At 39.6% G+C, this 16913-nt stretch overlaps 1 protein-coding gene across 3 annotated transcripts in view; it reads right to left on the bottom strand.

Moving 5' to 3' along the window:
- Window positions 1–16913, bottom strand: part of arid1b (AT-rich interactive domain 1B) — a 594747-nt gene that overhangs the window by 325913 nt on the left and 251921 nt on the right. The window lies entirely within an intron of this gene.

Raw genomic sequence — 16913 nt, 5'->3', positions numbered from 1 at the left:
AACTTGTCCAGGGTGTACCCCGCCTTTCGCCCGACTGCAGCTGCGATAGGCTACAGCATCCCGAGAGGGATAAGAGGTAGAATGGATTGATGGATATTTGTTTTTTTGCCTTCAGAAGTGCAGCCTTACTAGCTGGAGCTTGCAGCTGATTATTGCAGGCTCACTGCTTTTTGTCTAATCTACTTGTCTTTATTTTTTTTACGTGAGTGTTGTCAATACTTCGAAGGGCACATACTGAACATTCTATAAACAGACAATTTGATATTTGAAATTACATAAAAAAGGTCTAATATGTAGCTTGTAGCTGAGATAGGCTCCAGCACCCCCCCGCAAACCCAAAGGGAATAAGCGGTAGAAAATGGATGGATGGATGGGTCTAATATGTATATTTGTCAAGGGCCCATTCAACACAGCTTGCAGCTTTAATTTTTATTATTTTTGCTTCGTTAATTGAGATTATTCCAAGTTGGTTATCAGATACGAGAGCTGGTCAATATGGCAAAAAATAAAACAATATTTGAGCTTGATTAATATCACACTTTTTTACATTGTTTTTAACCTGACTGTTTTAAAGCATTTGTACTAAATAAAAAAAACAAATAAACTACGGATTAGTTAGACTTTTTATTAATATTTCAAGTAAATACAAAAGTAAACCAAATAAGAAAAAGCACAATAACATAACAATGTACCAACACATTTGAGGTGACGTGCTTTCAAGCAAAAGAAAGCACACACAAAGATGCATCAGTTATTATTTCAACACTTGTGGTCCAACTATTAGAAGCTGCCATGTTAACATGAATTTGCCAATGAAGATCGGTGGTCACGTCCACAACCTTCTACCATTGCAGAAATAGCAGATTGTTTTTCAAACACCTTTTGGACAACAAGTCGTTATCAAAAGTGCAAAAGAAACATCAATGACAGCGTTGAGTCACATTATGCCAATTTCCACGACTCTCCGCATTTAGATTCTTTTTTTTAGCCAACATTAATTCTGTCCGCAATTCCGACGACGCGTGAATCTATGATTCAGTTTCCTTCCGCTTACCTTGTAACGGAAGTGGGACAGTGGAAGGTCGACTCTGACTGGCTGTTGCGCCGTGTCCTTTTTAATGCTTTGCAGCACCAACTGAATGAATGTGACAGTGCACGTCATAGTTACGATGGTTAGCTGAATTCAAAAAGCACTGATAGCCGTATCATTATTTTCACATTTTAAGAGTGTTTTGGAACGACCCATTTAGGGAACCGGTAAAAAAAAAATACCGGTACTTTGTATACATCCCTGGTCGGATCTACTATGTACTCATTCATATCTATGGCTGGTTGTCACGCTGTGGATATTATTCTGTCTCCTAAATAAAAAATCTACTTGCTAATATCCTTTTCTCATTACTATTTTCTGTAAAGTGATTGCAGTTAAACTCCTGTTAAAGTTTAGTAAGAATGTATTGTTTCATTGTTTCACTACTTCACATTCAAGCTGCTTAGCATAGCTTGTCCTTTCCTCTTCACTCCGTGTGTGTCCGCACTAGTTCTGGATTTTAGAACTGTCCGTATTACTTTATTTACCTTACATAACTTATCAATATTTAGACGTTTGTCCATCGATTCAGAATTGTCCAAACATGATGTATAAAGAATGGATAACTGTGGAGAGGGGCGTGGTCCACGCGTTACCTGTGGGCGGGTGTGTGCAGGGGGCCGGCCATGAAGCAGCAGACAGGTGAGTGGATATCTCAGGTGGAACGAGTTATCTAATCACCTGTTCCTTTATTAGCATCGCGGAGACCATGAGCGTGGCTGGCAATGGAGCGAGAGGAGCCAGTGGAAGCAGAAGAGACAAGACTCTGCTGAAAAGCAAAAATGAAGCGGCAAGAAGAAGCAAGACTCTGCTGAAAAGCAAAAGGACTTGACGGCAGCCAAAACAGAAATAAAACTCTCTCGTAAAATCCATGTCTTGTGGTCCTGTTGCATGGTCCGACGAACCCCGAGGAGAAGAAGAAGTCTTCCACAATAACTTTTACCACCTTAAATACGTACCATGTGAGAATTGAGTACACATTGTCAAGTTTGCAAAGCTTGTAGTGTGACCACAAAATGCACCGTGGGTAGTCAGTATGCAGGTAAAAAAGTATATGCAATGACTGAAAATGAAAAGCTAACACACAAAGCTAACACATAGAAAACAACACAACACAAAGAAGCGTGTGTAGCTAGGAAGTGCACTACACAGAACACTGCAATAAAATAACATATGCCAGCCCTGTCCAGAAGACATTGAAGCAACCAGGAACAGGTGATTCTTGATTACCAATCAGGGACAGGTAACAGAGACAGGAAATGAAAAACAAACAGGAAGTGGAAATACAACCGGATGGGTCATAAAGGGTCATCACACACATCTGTACCAAACTGAAGGCTTTGCAGCAAAAAAATTCCATTCAAATGTATTGTTACACTCCTCACAAGGATGAATCGGAAGTATCCCACATTATTGTCGTGGTCTCTCATGTACTTTGCACGTAGTCTGAAAGCGAGAAGTTCATGATAACAGCAGGTACTAGCGATGCAACTCACACTTTCAGTGAGTAGCCAAGTGTGACAGATGGTTCCAAAAGACTTCCAAAAGAGCAATGAGAATGCAAAAATGGGTCCTCGGTGACATCGGTGACTCTGACCGTGTGTGTGAAGATATGTGTATGTATGACTGTGTGACTTGTGCGACCGAAGCAAATGTTACTTAAGCACTATTTTGGTCCCATTGCACCGTAGCTCAGTGCCAAGCGCCGTTTGTAATCAGGCTGGCAGGTCAGTAACAAGCTCAAGTGGACTGGACAGTCATCAATGCAAGGCTGAATGTCACTAGGAGAAAACCCCCTTTGGATTTCAATCCTTTTTCTGTGTCACCATCATTAAGTCTTTACTTATTTCCCTCTTAACTCCTTCAAGACACAATTGCATTTCTCTCCTCTTTTTTCCCCCATTTCCAGAGAATCGACGGTGTTGCACCAAGTCTTAGAATCAAACAAATTTGGCCAGGCAACTCAGTCATGCAAAAAAAGAAGAGAGAGGATCTTGCACAAGACCATACACATGCACAATAAACACACGCACACACACACCAAGTCTGGCCACTATCCAGTCTGTGTCATGTAGCCGCAGCCTATAAAGCCCAGAGCGCCGTATTGACAAAAGTAATAACTGGATGGCAGGACACAGCTGATTTCAGCAGCAATCACAGCCGCGTCTTGCACATAGTACAGCACATGGTACGCACACATACTTCATCATTCTATAGTCCTTAAAGTCACGTGTTTGTACTCCACTGTAATACTTCAACAATATATTCAAAGTGTGGATAGTCAAATGCAGTGGCGGGCCGTGCGTTTCCCACCTAGGCCTTTAGTGATGTCCGACTTCAAAGATTACCTCTCAAAATACCGTCATTGATGTCACCACATGACCATTGCAGGAGAAATACTGTACAGAAACACATTTACACACTACTGGGCATTGTAAAAAATGGGTTATTTTATGGCGTGTTAAAAAATCAATAAACCCGCATCAGCAATTAAAATATATCTTATGTGGTACTGTCAATATTTAAATTGCATAAAACATATTAAACGTGAAAAAATAAAGAAATAAAATATCTGAACTCACATTTAGTCGTCAGAACAGCTGAGCTGGCTTCCGGGGTTGGCTGACATGGTCTCACAAGATGTAGTTTCTCTTTAAATATCCTTCTTGAAAATGGCCTTGCAAATATACGTGTTGTCTTACCTAATCATAAACGATGCAGACGAGGCGTGTTGCCTGACTTCTTAAAGTTTACGCCACAGCGTACTCATCGATAACATCCAGCTGCCGGCATGTTTACATTTAACAACCTAAACCGGGCTACTACGCATACTCTTTAATACTGTGGCATGCTGGGTAATGGAGTTCTTATGTTACATAGCTCATAACACTATATATCTGCCTTAGGCCATCTAGAAGGCCTTACTGACAACAACTCGTGATCTGTTTGGCTATCAGAACTGTCAATCACGGTATGTGCCCGTTCACTTCCAGTGCACGGAGGCCTGCATTGCTGAATCTGAAGGCTTCTGGAAAGTTTTGGTACAGCATGGAAATATAAGCTAGCTGAATTCTGATTGGATAAAAACTCTATAAACTAAAAACAAGGAGGAGCATAATACAACATTCAGAGAATACTAATAATTTTAAATATTTAGGGAAAGTAAATTAAAAAATAATTGTATCTTTATCTACAGTATGATCATGATTTGTGGTTATGTTAAGCCAGCAAAGAAGGCGCAACACTGGTAAGGACAGTCAGGCGATGCCATTCAAACAAACACTACTACAACACTGGTAGTACAAGGGCTAAATTTTGTGGTACACCAAATAATCCCTTTATTCAAACACAGTTTTACTGTTCGAACTGTTTGTAATTACAGTTAATTACAATGGCCAAAATATTAAATATACTTGCTAAATAAAATCTTTGCCTCGTTTTTAATGAACATTTAGGCCTATTTACACTACTGTAGTTTAATTTTGGTCAATATGGTGGTACATTATGGTGTTTTCCAAAGTCGTACTTGGTGACAAAAAAATTACAGAATCAATAACAATGAAAAATGCATGAAATGCAAATCCTAACAAATATTTTTCTAAAAGAGCTTGCAAAATAGTTACACATTGAGTGACTGAATTAATATATATATATTTTTGTGTGTGAAGTGAAATATATTTATATAGCGCTTTTTCTCTAGTGACTCAAAGCGCTTTACATAGTGAAACCCAATATCTACTATTTACATTCAAACCAGTGTGTGTGGCACTGGGAGCAGGTGGGTAAAGTGTTTTGCCCAAGGACACAATGGCAGTGACTAGGATGGCGGAAGCGGGGATCGAACCTCCAACCCTCAAGTTGCTGGCACGGACGCTCTACCAACCGAGCTCTACTGCCCCAAGTACATAGTACATACATTTTCAAATATTTGTTTTAAATAAATATTTTGAAACCTGGAAAAAAAAATACTAAATAGATTGTTTTGCTAAGAAATACAAAGAAATTCATTTTGTGTATCCAAGGTTTTTGTTCTTATTCTGAACAAAAATGTAGAAAAACTTCAGAAGAATACCTTTGTGAGGGTCTGTAATGTCATGAAAAGACTGGCAGTTAACAGCATGTTAATATACTGTATTGGAGTGGGGAGAGCAGTCTAAAATTGGGGTCAGAACTACATGAACTACATTGGACAAAGTGAACAAACAACATGAGGAGAGGAAAGGGAGCAAGCTATTCATAGTTTTAGTTGGTAGTGCTTGGATTAAATAAGATGTGTTACTTTCAAAAATTAGAAATGACAAAAAATAGGCAAAGTATTTTAAAATTTCCCAGGTATCGGGACACATTATAGTAGGATTTGGTCCGATACGGTCTGAAAATAAAATGTCAGATTTTTTCACGCAAAAATTGATTTGCGACTTTTTCTGTTTTTTCCCCAACTTTTTAAAGAAACCAAAGCATCCAAACGAGAGGTATAATTCCGTACAAGTTTTTCTTTTTTAAAATTAAAATTAGTAGTTTGAAATGACACTGCATACACTGCATCTTAGTCTTAGCAACATTTGAATTTGCATAATGTTGCTCTTTTTAGACCAGATATAAATTATACTTTTTATGGAAAAATGTTCAAAGAACTATATTACTTCTTTCTTGAAAAAAAAAAAACACTTCTGTAAACATAAATGTAGCATTGCACATGGCATCCAAAAAAATACTAAACTCCACCATTGGATTGATAAAGTGCAAATACAAAACTGCTGTCTTGAATAACAAACTGAAATGTGGTATTGCACACAGTATGCAAATCAATTATAATCTGCAACGATTGTAGCTGAGATAGGCGCCAGCGCCCCCCGCGACCCCAAAAGGGAATAAGCGGTAGTCAATGGATGGATGGAACATTGACATAAATAAAGGGCAAACTGAAAACTTCTGTCTTGGATAAAATACTTGTGTAAATAAAAATGTAGCATTATACATTGTCACATATTGTAAATAATCAAGGAAAACGTTGAGAAGACTACAGTGTCAGTAAGTGGATAAACTCAGGCTTTTTCATCTTAGCGATGTGCAGAGCAACTGCTCTTGTGATCATTCTCCACTGTGCTTCTTTCTTATCAAAACTTGTAAATGATTTCACAACAGTCAGCTGCTTTTTAGCCGGAGTTTGTTTGTTGATACGCTCTTGTTTCCCCCCGTAAAGAGTTGCTTTTCCCGCACTCGGCTGGAGGCTTTGGTTTCAAATGCTGGAATAAGTTTGTTGTGCTGCTGTCTTTCTTAAACAAACTTTGCACCGTACAGTCATTTGTTCCACAGCTATTGATGCAAAACCCAACTATTAACAACAATTTTCTCACCCTCGTTGGCGTTAGTATTAGCCATGTTGTGCTATGTTTGTGTGGGGAAACTCCCTAAAAATTTGATGAGGAGGGCGGAGGCTATGGAAATTCCTGGGGGCAAAAAATATGCCAAAGCGTGAGAAGATGTATTCTTTTTTTTTTTTTTAATCATCTGCAAATTAAAAGCAATTATTTATCAAGTTTCTTTTTAAGTAACTAAAATAAATAGACACACTCTTAGAAAAAAACACTATTTTGCACGTTTTGTGTTTCTTATGCTTTGCTGATGATATTTTAGTCCTAGTAATTTATCTGTTTTGATGGATGAGCTTTCATTGTTTTAAATATTGGTTTGTAATGTAGCACTTCAAGATGTATTTAGATGAAAAGCGCCTAACAAATAAAATGTATTATCCATCCATTTTCTACCGCTTATTCCCTTTCGGGGTTGCGGGGGGTGGTGGCGCCTATCTCAGCTACAATCGGGCGGAAGGCGGGGTACACCCTGGACAAGTCGCCACCTCATCGCAGGGCCAACACAAATAGACAGACAACATTCACACTCACATTCACACACTAGGGCCAATTTAGTGTTCCCAATTAACCTATCCCCAGGTGCATGTCTTTGGAAGTGGGAGGAAGCCGGAGTACCCGGAGGGAACCCACGCATTCATGGGGAGAACATGCAAACTCCACACAGAAAGATCCCGAGCCTGGATTTGAACCCAGGACTGCAGGACCTTCGTATTGTGAGGCAGACGCACTAACCCCTCTGCCACTGTGAAGCCCAAAAATATATTATTTCTCCTTTAATTTATTGAGTTGAGTTTATACCAAAAAGTTATATTCTGGTTTCATCTGACCACATGACATTCTCCCAATCCTCTGCTGTATCATCCATGTATCCATTTTGGTATAAACACAACTCTTCGTGTTTGGAGGAAGAAGAATACTGAGTTGCATCCCAAGAACACCATATCTACTGTGAAGCATGGGGGTGGAAACATCATGCTTTGGGGCTGTTTTTCTGCTAAGGGGACAGGACGATTGATCCGTGTTAAGGAAAGAATGAATGGGGCCATGTATCGTGAGATTTTGAGCCAAAACCTCCTTCCTTTAGTGAGAGCTTTGAATGGTTGACCAAATACTTGTTTTCCACCATAATTTACAAATAAATTCTTTAAAATTCCTACAATGTGAATTCCTGGATTTTTTTTCCACATTCTGTCTCTCACAGTTGAAGTGTACCTGTGATGAAAATTACAGACCTCTGTCATCATTTTAAGTGGAGAACTTGCACAATCGGTGGCTGACTAAATACTTTTTTGCCCCACTGTAGTCACCGTAAAGAAAATTTAAGTGCATGATGAGAAAGCGGATACTGCTCAACCACCATTCTTCTTCTTCTTAGATTCCGTCCACCTTGGATGATACCATGCACCAGTCTTATCCACTCTGCTCTCTTCACCACTCTATCTCTTAGTTCAGCTAATGTCATTCCTGTTGTTTTTGTAATTCCCTTCATCTACCTTTGCCTTTGACTTCCTTTTCGACGTTTCCCCTCACATTTTCCTAGCAGGATATATTTACCTAAGTTGTTGTTTCTTCTCATGACATGGCCAAAGTAACCTAGTAACCACCATTATTACAACACGTACACACCAACAACTGAGTAACCCAACCATTTTATAGTATACCATATCACTACTTATATCAAGAGGTTGCCTGCAGCCATAGCTTGTGACGCCTATGTTTTTAGTTAATTATACCCCAGTTTTGTCGACAAGAGGACCTTGTGAGGTGTATGATAGTTCTTCATGTTTATCGAACAATAGTGATTGTCTTTGTTTCCTTCCCTATATACCGTCCAATGCTCATATTAGGTCATCTTTCGTTCATCCTTCTTTGCTTTGTCTCTCTCGCTCTCTACCCAAAAATCCCCGACCATGGAGAACAAGCAATGTTGCAGCATCTATTGGTGGCTAATTCACGCTCAGTGTTCATGAAAAATGTATAAGTGGCAGACTGTTGGGAGATTCGGGTTGGGACTGGTCTCTGAGCAAGTGAGGAAACATGCATTCATCTGCTTCCATCTGTCCGTCTGTCTGTCTGTCTAACTTCTCTTACAGCGTTTGATGACTTCAGAGTCATACAGTAAATATTCACATAACTCAGTGCGGTATTAGCAGCTGAAACCAGCCCAACATGGCTATCTACAATCTGAGCGACCTTGCATGAACAGTACGTGTGTGTAATTTACTCTCCTTGTGTTTGAATGTGTGCGACGAGCTGAACCTTTTTTCCACTACAATGGTGCCGGAAAAAAACCCTGTATCCTAATCTTTAAAACGTCAAGGTGAATCCAGACTCCAGCTGTCAACCGGGTCGTGAGCGAGAATGGTAGTGTTTGTGTATGTGAATGCATTTGGAAAATAATTCACTGATGTGGTTAGTGTGTGTGTGTGTGTGTGTGTGTGTGTGTGTGTGCGCGTGTACGTGTCTGTGTGTATTCTTGTATTTCTAGCCTTCTTGAGACATGAACAAAGAAAATTACCCTCCATATGAGGACTGATGAACAAGTTTGGACCGAAATCATAGTCACAATACGGAACGATTTCATCGAATAGAAAATGTCTCATTTGCACCCCTGGTGGTGAAATCTTTCAAAATTAGGGTGGTCCCAAAGAGGAAGGATTTTTCAAATTGCCTTTTTCCATCCATCCATCCATTGTCTACCGCTTATTCCCTTTTGGTGTGGCGGGGGGCGCTGGCGCCTATCTCAGCTACAATCGGGCGGAAGGCGGGGTACACCCTGGACAAGTCACCACCTCATCACAGGGCCAACACAGATAGATAGACAACATTCACACTCACATTCACACACTAGGGCCAATTTTAGTGTTGCCAATCAACCTATCCCCAGGTGCATGTCTTTGGAAGTCGGAATAAGCCGAGTACCCGGAGGGAACCCACGCATTCACGGGGAGGACATGCAAACTCCACACAGGAAGATCCCGAGCCTGGATTTGAACCCAGGACTGCAGGACCTTCGTTCTTTGTCGGTTTTAAAAGTGCTCCCCCTCTGGTCAACATATGTAATAACAATTGTGTGCAAGAAATTGAACTGTGACCCCTTTGGCCAAAATTAATTCAAACAAATAAATTAATATGTATATAGAGACATACTGTAATAACTTGAAGTAAATAATGAAGAGTAAAACCAATTACAAACAAAAAGTTTAACCAAAAAAAATTCACTAAAAGCTGTCTTTTTCTCACAATGTGTCGACTTCTGTCTTATAAAATTGGGAACAATTTTTTCATATTCTTTCTTTTTCTTTATATTGCAATATTTTCTCGTAAAATTATAACTTTTTTAATGTAAAATTCCAACTTTTGAATGGGAAATCGTGACATTTGTCATATAAAATGACGACTTTTATCACAATATCGCCAATTTTTTTGTTGTTCTTATAAAATGGTGACATTTATTGATTAATTTTGCCAAGCAAAATTCCGATTATTCTTACAACTAGTGCGTCTGCCTCACAATATGATGGTCCTGGGTTCAATCCTGCGCTTGGTATCTTTCTGTGTGGAGTTTGCATGTTCTCCCCGTGACTGCGTGGGTTCCTCGGCTTCCTCCCACCTCCAAAGACATGCACCTGGGGATAAGTTGATTGGCAACACTAAATTGTCCGTAGTGTGTGAATGTGAGTGTGGATGTTGTCTGTCTATCTGTGTTGGCCCTGTGATGAAGTGGCGACTTGTCCAGGGTGTACTCCACCTTCCGCCCGATTGTAGCTGAGATAGTCTCTAGCACCCCCCGTCACCCCGAAAGGGATAAGCTGTAGAAATGGATGGATGGATGGATTATAAAATTGGTAAAATTAAAAAAATATATTTTAAAATTGTGACTTTTGTCAAGTAAAATTATGACTCTTTTCATAAAATTGTCAACATTTTAAGCTGTTTCTTGTAAAATTCCAATTTTTATCATAATGCAGAAATGTTCAGTTTTTCCTGTAATATTTTGACTTGCGTTGAGTAAAAATACGACTTTAATTATAATACTGCCAAAATTCAGAGTTTTTCTTGTGAAATTCCAACTCATTTTTCACAACAAGCTTTTTTATATTTGCATGGTTTGTAAATATTATTAATGTCGTAAATACAACTCTTTATATAATTACAAAGGGTGGTCCTAAAGAGTTAGGTATTTTTCGGAGGTCTCAAGAAGGTAAAAAAAACAACAATGTGTGTGTGTGTGTGTGTGTGTGTGCGTGCGCGTGCGGAGGAGTTAAGAGTGCAGGAATGTGATGACAGTTGATTAATAACGTGACTGTATAGTGCCATCAGGGCTCATCACAGTGTGGATCCAGCATAATAGTCCTCCCAAGGAGTGTGCCCACACATACACAAACACACGCATCCTCTTGCTATAGCAACACTGGCGGTGCTTCTAAATTCAAAGGCGGACATAATTTCATCCTCCCCACAGCCAGAGGGCGCTATGCTGCGTGACAGCTGAGTTCCTCTTTGAATATGTTCTTCCTTCACCCATCCTCTTTTAAAACCTATTAAGTCCTTTTCGAGCAGGCTCTCTTCCTTCATTCCAGCCAATGTGCTGAGACGCAAAGCATCCAGAATCACAAATAAAACGAAACCCAGTGGATGACTCAAGGCAGGGAAAGCCGGATAGGATGCTGACACACTTGATTTGATCTTTTTGTCATCTGCAATTGTTTCTTTGCTATGTGGTGTGAACCGAAAGAGGAAACAAAAGGGAACGTGTAGTCGCTGCAATACATATCATTCAGCTTAAAATATGCAAAGTGAATTACTAATGAACACTTTCCAAACTATTAATGGACATAAAATTGATATTTTCAATCTTCTGCCCAGACTGGCTAAATAACATTTTGAAGACACTTTAACTGCAAATTTAAAAATGGATGTAATGACGGAAAATGACCATTCATGAAAAAAAGCTTTGTGTCAGACGAATAGATTTAGGCTTTTAGTGCTGCTGAATATGAAATCCACAAATCAAGTCCGCAATATAGATGTAACCTCATTTTATTATACTATTTCCATTTTTTCCCTCTTATTTTTAAGTTACCCCTTTTGAGAAACAATTCTAAACTGTTGTTGAACAAAGTATAAACATGTGTTTCATATTTATGTACTTTTACAGTTAGCCTCCATGCACACACTGTTTAACGTTCTTTTTACAGTATAGATAATTACACATATAATAGATGTATAATTTAGATGTATAAAGATTTGTAATTACAACATTAATAATATATACATACTATGTAAATAGAAAAAATGTAAGCGCAGTGGAAGAGTGGTCGTGCGCAACCCGAGGGTCCCTGGTTCAATCCCCACCGAGTACCAACCTCGTCACGTCCGTTGCGTCCTGAGCAAGACACTTCACCCTTGCTCCTGATGGGTGCTGGTTAGCGCCTTGCATGGCAGCTCCCTCCATCAGTGTGTGAATGTGTGTGTGAATGGGTAAATGTGGAAGTAGTGTCAAAGCGCTTTGAGTACCTTGAAGGTAGAAAAGCGCTATACAAGTACAACCCATTTATCATTCATTTATTTTTTTTGTTTTTAATTTTTTGTTTGTAATTGTTTTTTAATTTTCATTATTTACTTCAATTTATTACAGTATGTCTCTTTATACATATGTTTTTATTTATTGAAATTAATTTTGGCCAAAAGGGGTGCATATCAATTTTTAAACCTTGTTATTACGTATGTTGGCCAGAGGGGGAACACTTTTAAAACCGTCCCACAGTCTATTTGAAAAATCCTTCCTTTTTGGGACCACCCTAATTTTGATAGATTTCACCACCAAAGTGAGATCTCAATTTTTTGTTTTTTGTAATGTGCTTAAGGCCCATGACAAACAAGTCACGGACCACAGATGGCCTCGTTTCCGCACTTTGGGCACAGTCTTAGTACCATAGTGTATTTGTTCATCCTGGGGTCACATATGGGTCTTACGTCAGCACCAGAAGTCGTAAAATCAGCCGTTCACCTGGCAGGTTTTTTCGGGGATGAGTAGGGAAGTCCTTTTTTAGCCGCCGTCTTGTTTTATCATATATTGCTGCCTTTGCACCTGTCAATGTTTACTTTTGTATGCACATTAAATCAACAAAAAAAATCCTTACTTTGGATCAATTTTCACAGACTCTAGTATTAGACTCTCTATTAGATGCAATGGTTTTCCGTTTTGGGAACATGATTTCGGTCCTAACTTGTTCACCGGTCCTCAAGAAGGTTAGAAACACGAACACACACACACACACACACACACACACACACACACACACACACACACACACACACACACACACACACACACACACACGCGCACACACACACACACACACACGCACACACACACACACACACACACGCACGCACACACACACACATAGTGATTCTCAAGCTGCGGTACGCCTGTTTTGGCTTTTTATAAAATTGGATGTTGATCCATCACCCTGATGTTTTTGTTGTTTGTACAAACATTTGATAAGTAGAAAAATATAGATTTCTATGAAGGCTACAACTCATTATTCAGGTATGTCTTGTTTTTTATGCAAAAATTTGCTTTAATACCCTAACTTTTCTATTTACGAACCCTGTTCAGGAACCAGTTAAGTTGGCAAATCAGAGCTCCACAGTACTGTTTATGCATTATACATTTTTATTCTGTTCGGCACCTTGACACAGACGAGGTGTGTGTGGCTGAATAATTTAAAACTAGCCTTCCTAATCCATAAGAAGTACAACAAAAAGACAAGTATTGCAGAGAGACACCAGTTAGATGAAAGATTGAAAAAAGGATCCAGACATGGGACATTTATTTCCTTCAAGGGTCAATCTTCAATCCCTTTTTTCTCCCTCCATTTCTTCCTCCTTCCTCCCCTGTAGCGACTGGAGAGGCGCCAGTGGAACCCAACTGGTGTTTTCTTAACCAAGTTCATCCCTCTCCATTTCCCCTCAGTCTCAAATCATAAAGCCTGTCACATCCTGGGGGTGTACACTTGTGAACACACACACACACACACACACACACACACACACACACACACACACACACACACACACACACGCACACACACGCACACACACGCACACACTCTACCATTCTCACCAGTCGCCTCGTCAAGGGTAGCTGGGTAAAAACATGGTCTCCCCCATCTCCCTGCCACGGCTGCTCAGCCTTGTGTTACCGGCTTGCTTTAACAACCTTTGCTGGCCAGCAGGGCTCCCAGTAGGTAGAACTGCGTCTCGCCATCAAGATACAACTAAAAGCCTTCAGAAAAAAAATATATATATTTTTTTACAGATCCCCATTGGGATATTTTCTTTTAGTGTGCCTCTCCTCCACAGGACCACATCGTATCAGCGGTGGGTTAGCGCAGGGAGGAATTCAAAGTCAATACAGACGTTTAAAAGGTCCCAACTAATGACTGGTTTCTTTTCATCTTCCCTTCATTTGAAACTTCACTTGGATCACATTCTCAATAAAAGACGGGGCAGCACTTTAGTATGGGGAACATATTCACCTTTAATTAGTTGCTTATTAACATGCAAATTAGTAACATATTGGCTCTTAATTAGTCAATTATTAAGTACTTATAAATGCCTTATTCTGTATGGCCTTATTATACCAATAGATGATTCCCGGGCGCGCCACCGCTGCTGCCCACTGCTCCCCTCACTTCCCAGGGGGTGATCAAGGGGATGGGTCAAATGCAGAGGAGAAATTTCACCACACCTAGTGTGTGTGTGACAGTCATTGGTACTTTAACTTAACTTTAACTTTACAACCAGTAATCCATTAACTAAGAGTCTTCCCTCAACAACCTCAGAATTATTGTTTATTAGCACTAAGTAAGGAAGTTGTTGAATATGAATCTGCCTTTAATACGACCTAATGAATATGGTATGTTCTTACATAACAAAACACATAACTACAAATGTTAATAGTGTCCAAATAACTCTAAATTAAGTCTTTGTTACTTAGAATATGTTCCCCTAGTTTCCGAAGAACTCTTACCTAAACCTAACTGTCCTAATAACTCTATATCAGTGTTGTACGGTATACCGGTACTAATATAATACCGCAATACTAATGAATCATTTTCGGTACGATACCGTCTCTGATACGTACCGGGAGAACGGACGCATTTTGGTGTAAAAATTAACGATGAAGGTGAAGTTATAACACAGAAACACCCTCAGGAAGAGGTGTTTTAAGACATGGCTTGCTAGCTAGCAGCTAACGTCCATCCGCCTTCAGTAGTGTTTTAGCTACTTCTAAATCTCTAATCATGGTCTCCATTGCGACAAATGAAGTACATTTCTTACAAGTATCCTCCCTGCAGGACGAGGAATAGCTAAACATTCTTCACTACACTCTAGCTCACGGGCATCAAAATGTAAACAAACGCTCGATGTAAACCTAACATCCACTGTAATGATATCATGTACAGGCACGTATCTAGTTGATACTACTTTGATAACGTCTATGTTTTTTGGCATCACAACATCGTCTTTTGATTTTGTTGTTTTTTTAATATTCAATCAATCAATGAATGTTTATTCATGTAGCCCTAAATCACAAGTGCCTCTAAGGGCTGCACAAATATGATGTTTATAACCTCAGGAAATACGTCCCTGGACACATGAGGACTTTGAATATGACCAATGTATGATCCTGTAACTACTTGGTATCGGATTGATACTCAAATTTATGGTATCAACCAAAACTAATGTAAAGTATCAAACAACAGAAAAATAAGTGATTATTACATTTCAACAAAAGTGTAGACAGAACATGTTAAAAGAGAAAGTAAGCAGATATTAACAGTAAATGAACAAGTAGATTAAAAATTATTTTTCTACCGCTTGTCCTTAATAATGTTGACAAAATAATAGCATGATAAATGACAATATGTTACTGCATACGTCAGCGGACTAATTAGGAGCCTTTGTTGTTTACACATTACTAAAAGACAAATTGTCTAGTATGTTCACTATTTTATTTAAGGACTTAACTGCAATAAGAAACATATGTGTAATGTACCCCAATATTTGTTGTTAAAATAAAGCCAACAATGCAATTTTTTTGTGGTCCCCTTTATTTAGAAAAGTACTGAAAAGTTTCGAAATAGTTTTAGTACTGGAACCAAAATATTGGTATTGTTACAACACTTCTCTACATTGAGTATTTTTTACTTAGAATATGTTCCCCATACTAAGGTGTTACCAAAGACTGTAGATTGGAGCTACCGGTGTCTCTAATTGGACTCCAGACAATTGAACTCTCAAAGGGATGCCGATGGTGTGGCAAAGAGGGATTTCACCTCAGATGATTTTGGCTTCCTTTATATGGGAAAGGGGTTGTAATGGTAAGACCTAACAAAAACACATGTTCACCAATCTTGAGGAGTATCAAATATGTGTGTACTGTACGCGAAGCTGTGTGTGCATGCTAAATGATTCATGAGGCGCAAAAGAAACCAGGCCGGCGTACAAGCATAAAACAAGACTGTCTGCATTTTAAATGAAGATCTTTCTTCTGACCCGCTGTGTCATGATATCTGGTGTGACGGTGAAATAGGCCAGAGACAAAACATGTAATAGTCCATCTGTGCATGACATGCACATTTAAGAAGCAGGTATACTGTGTACTTGCATAAACGACAACGAACAAAACTGCAGTGATGGGCAGTAACAAGCTACATCTCGTTAAGCTACGTAGCTTAACTACATGTTCCAGTAGCTTGGCCATTAGCTACTTTTTTGACGAGAATCTTCTCCTGTAGCTTAGCTACTATTAGGCCCATGTGGCTAGGTAGCTTACATCAAACCTACGAGCCACAAGGAGAGAAATTGGACAGCAAATCAAGGCCACAAAAATATGAAGGAAATACAATGACCTGGATAAATGAGAACATCCATTCATCAATCAATCAATCAATCAATGTTTATTTATATAGCCCTAAATCACTAGTGTCTCGAAGGGCTGCACAAACCACAACACAAACCACAACGACATACTTGGTAGAGCCCACATAAGGGCAAGGAAAACTCACACCCAGTGGGACGTCGGTGACAGTGACAATGATGACTATGAGAAACCTTGGAGAGGAACGCATATGTGGCCAACCCCCTCCCCCTCTAGGGGAGCGAAAGCAATGGATGTCGAGCGGGTCTAACATGATACTGTGAAAGTTCAATCCATCGTGGATCCAACAGGAAACCATCCCAAGCAGAGGCGGATCAGCAGCGGAAAGATGTCCCCAGTCGATACACAGGCGACTGGTCCATCCTGGGTCCCGATTCTGGACAAGCGGTCCATCCTGGGTCCTGACTCTGGACAGCCAGTACTTCATCCATGGCCATCGGACCGGACCCCCTCCACAAGGGAGGGGGGGATAGAGGAGAAAAAGGAAAGA

The sequence above is a fragment of the Nerophis ophidion genome, linkage group LG03 (assembly GCF_033978795.1).
Source record: "Nerophis ophidion isolate RoL-2023_Sa linkage group LG03, RoL_Noph_v1.0, whole genome shotgun sequence".
NCBI lineage: Eukaryota > Metazoa > Chordata > Actinopteri > Syngnathiformes > Syngnathidae > Nerophis > Nerophis ophidion.
Note: the sequence above shows the minus strand (reverse complement) of the source record. Positions and strands in the feature narration are given on the sequence as shown.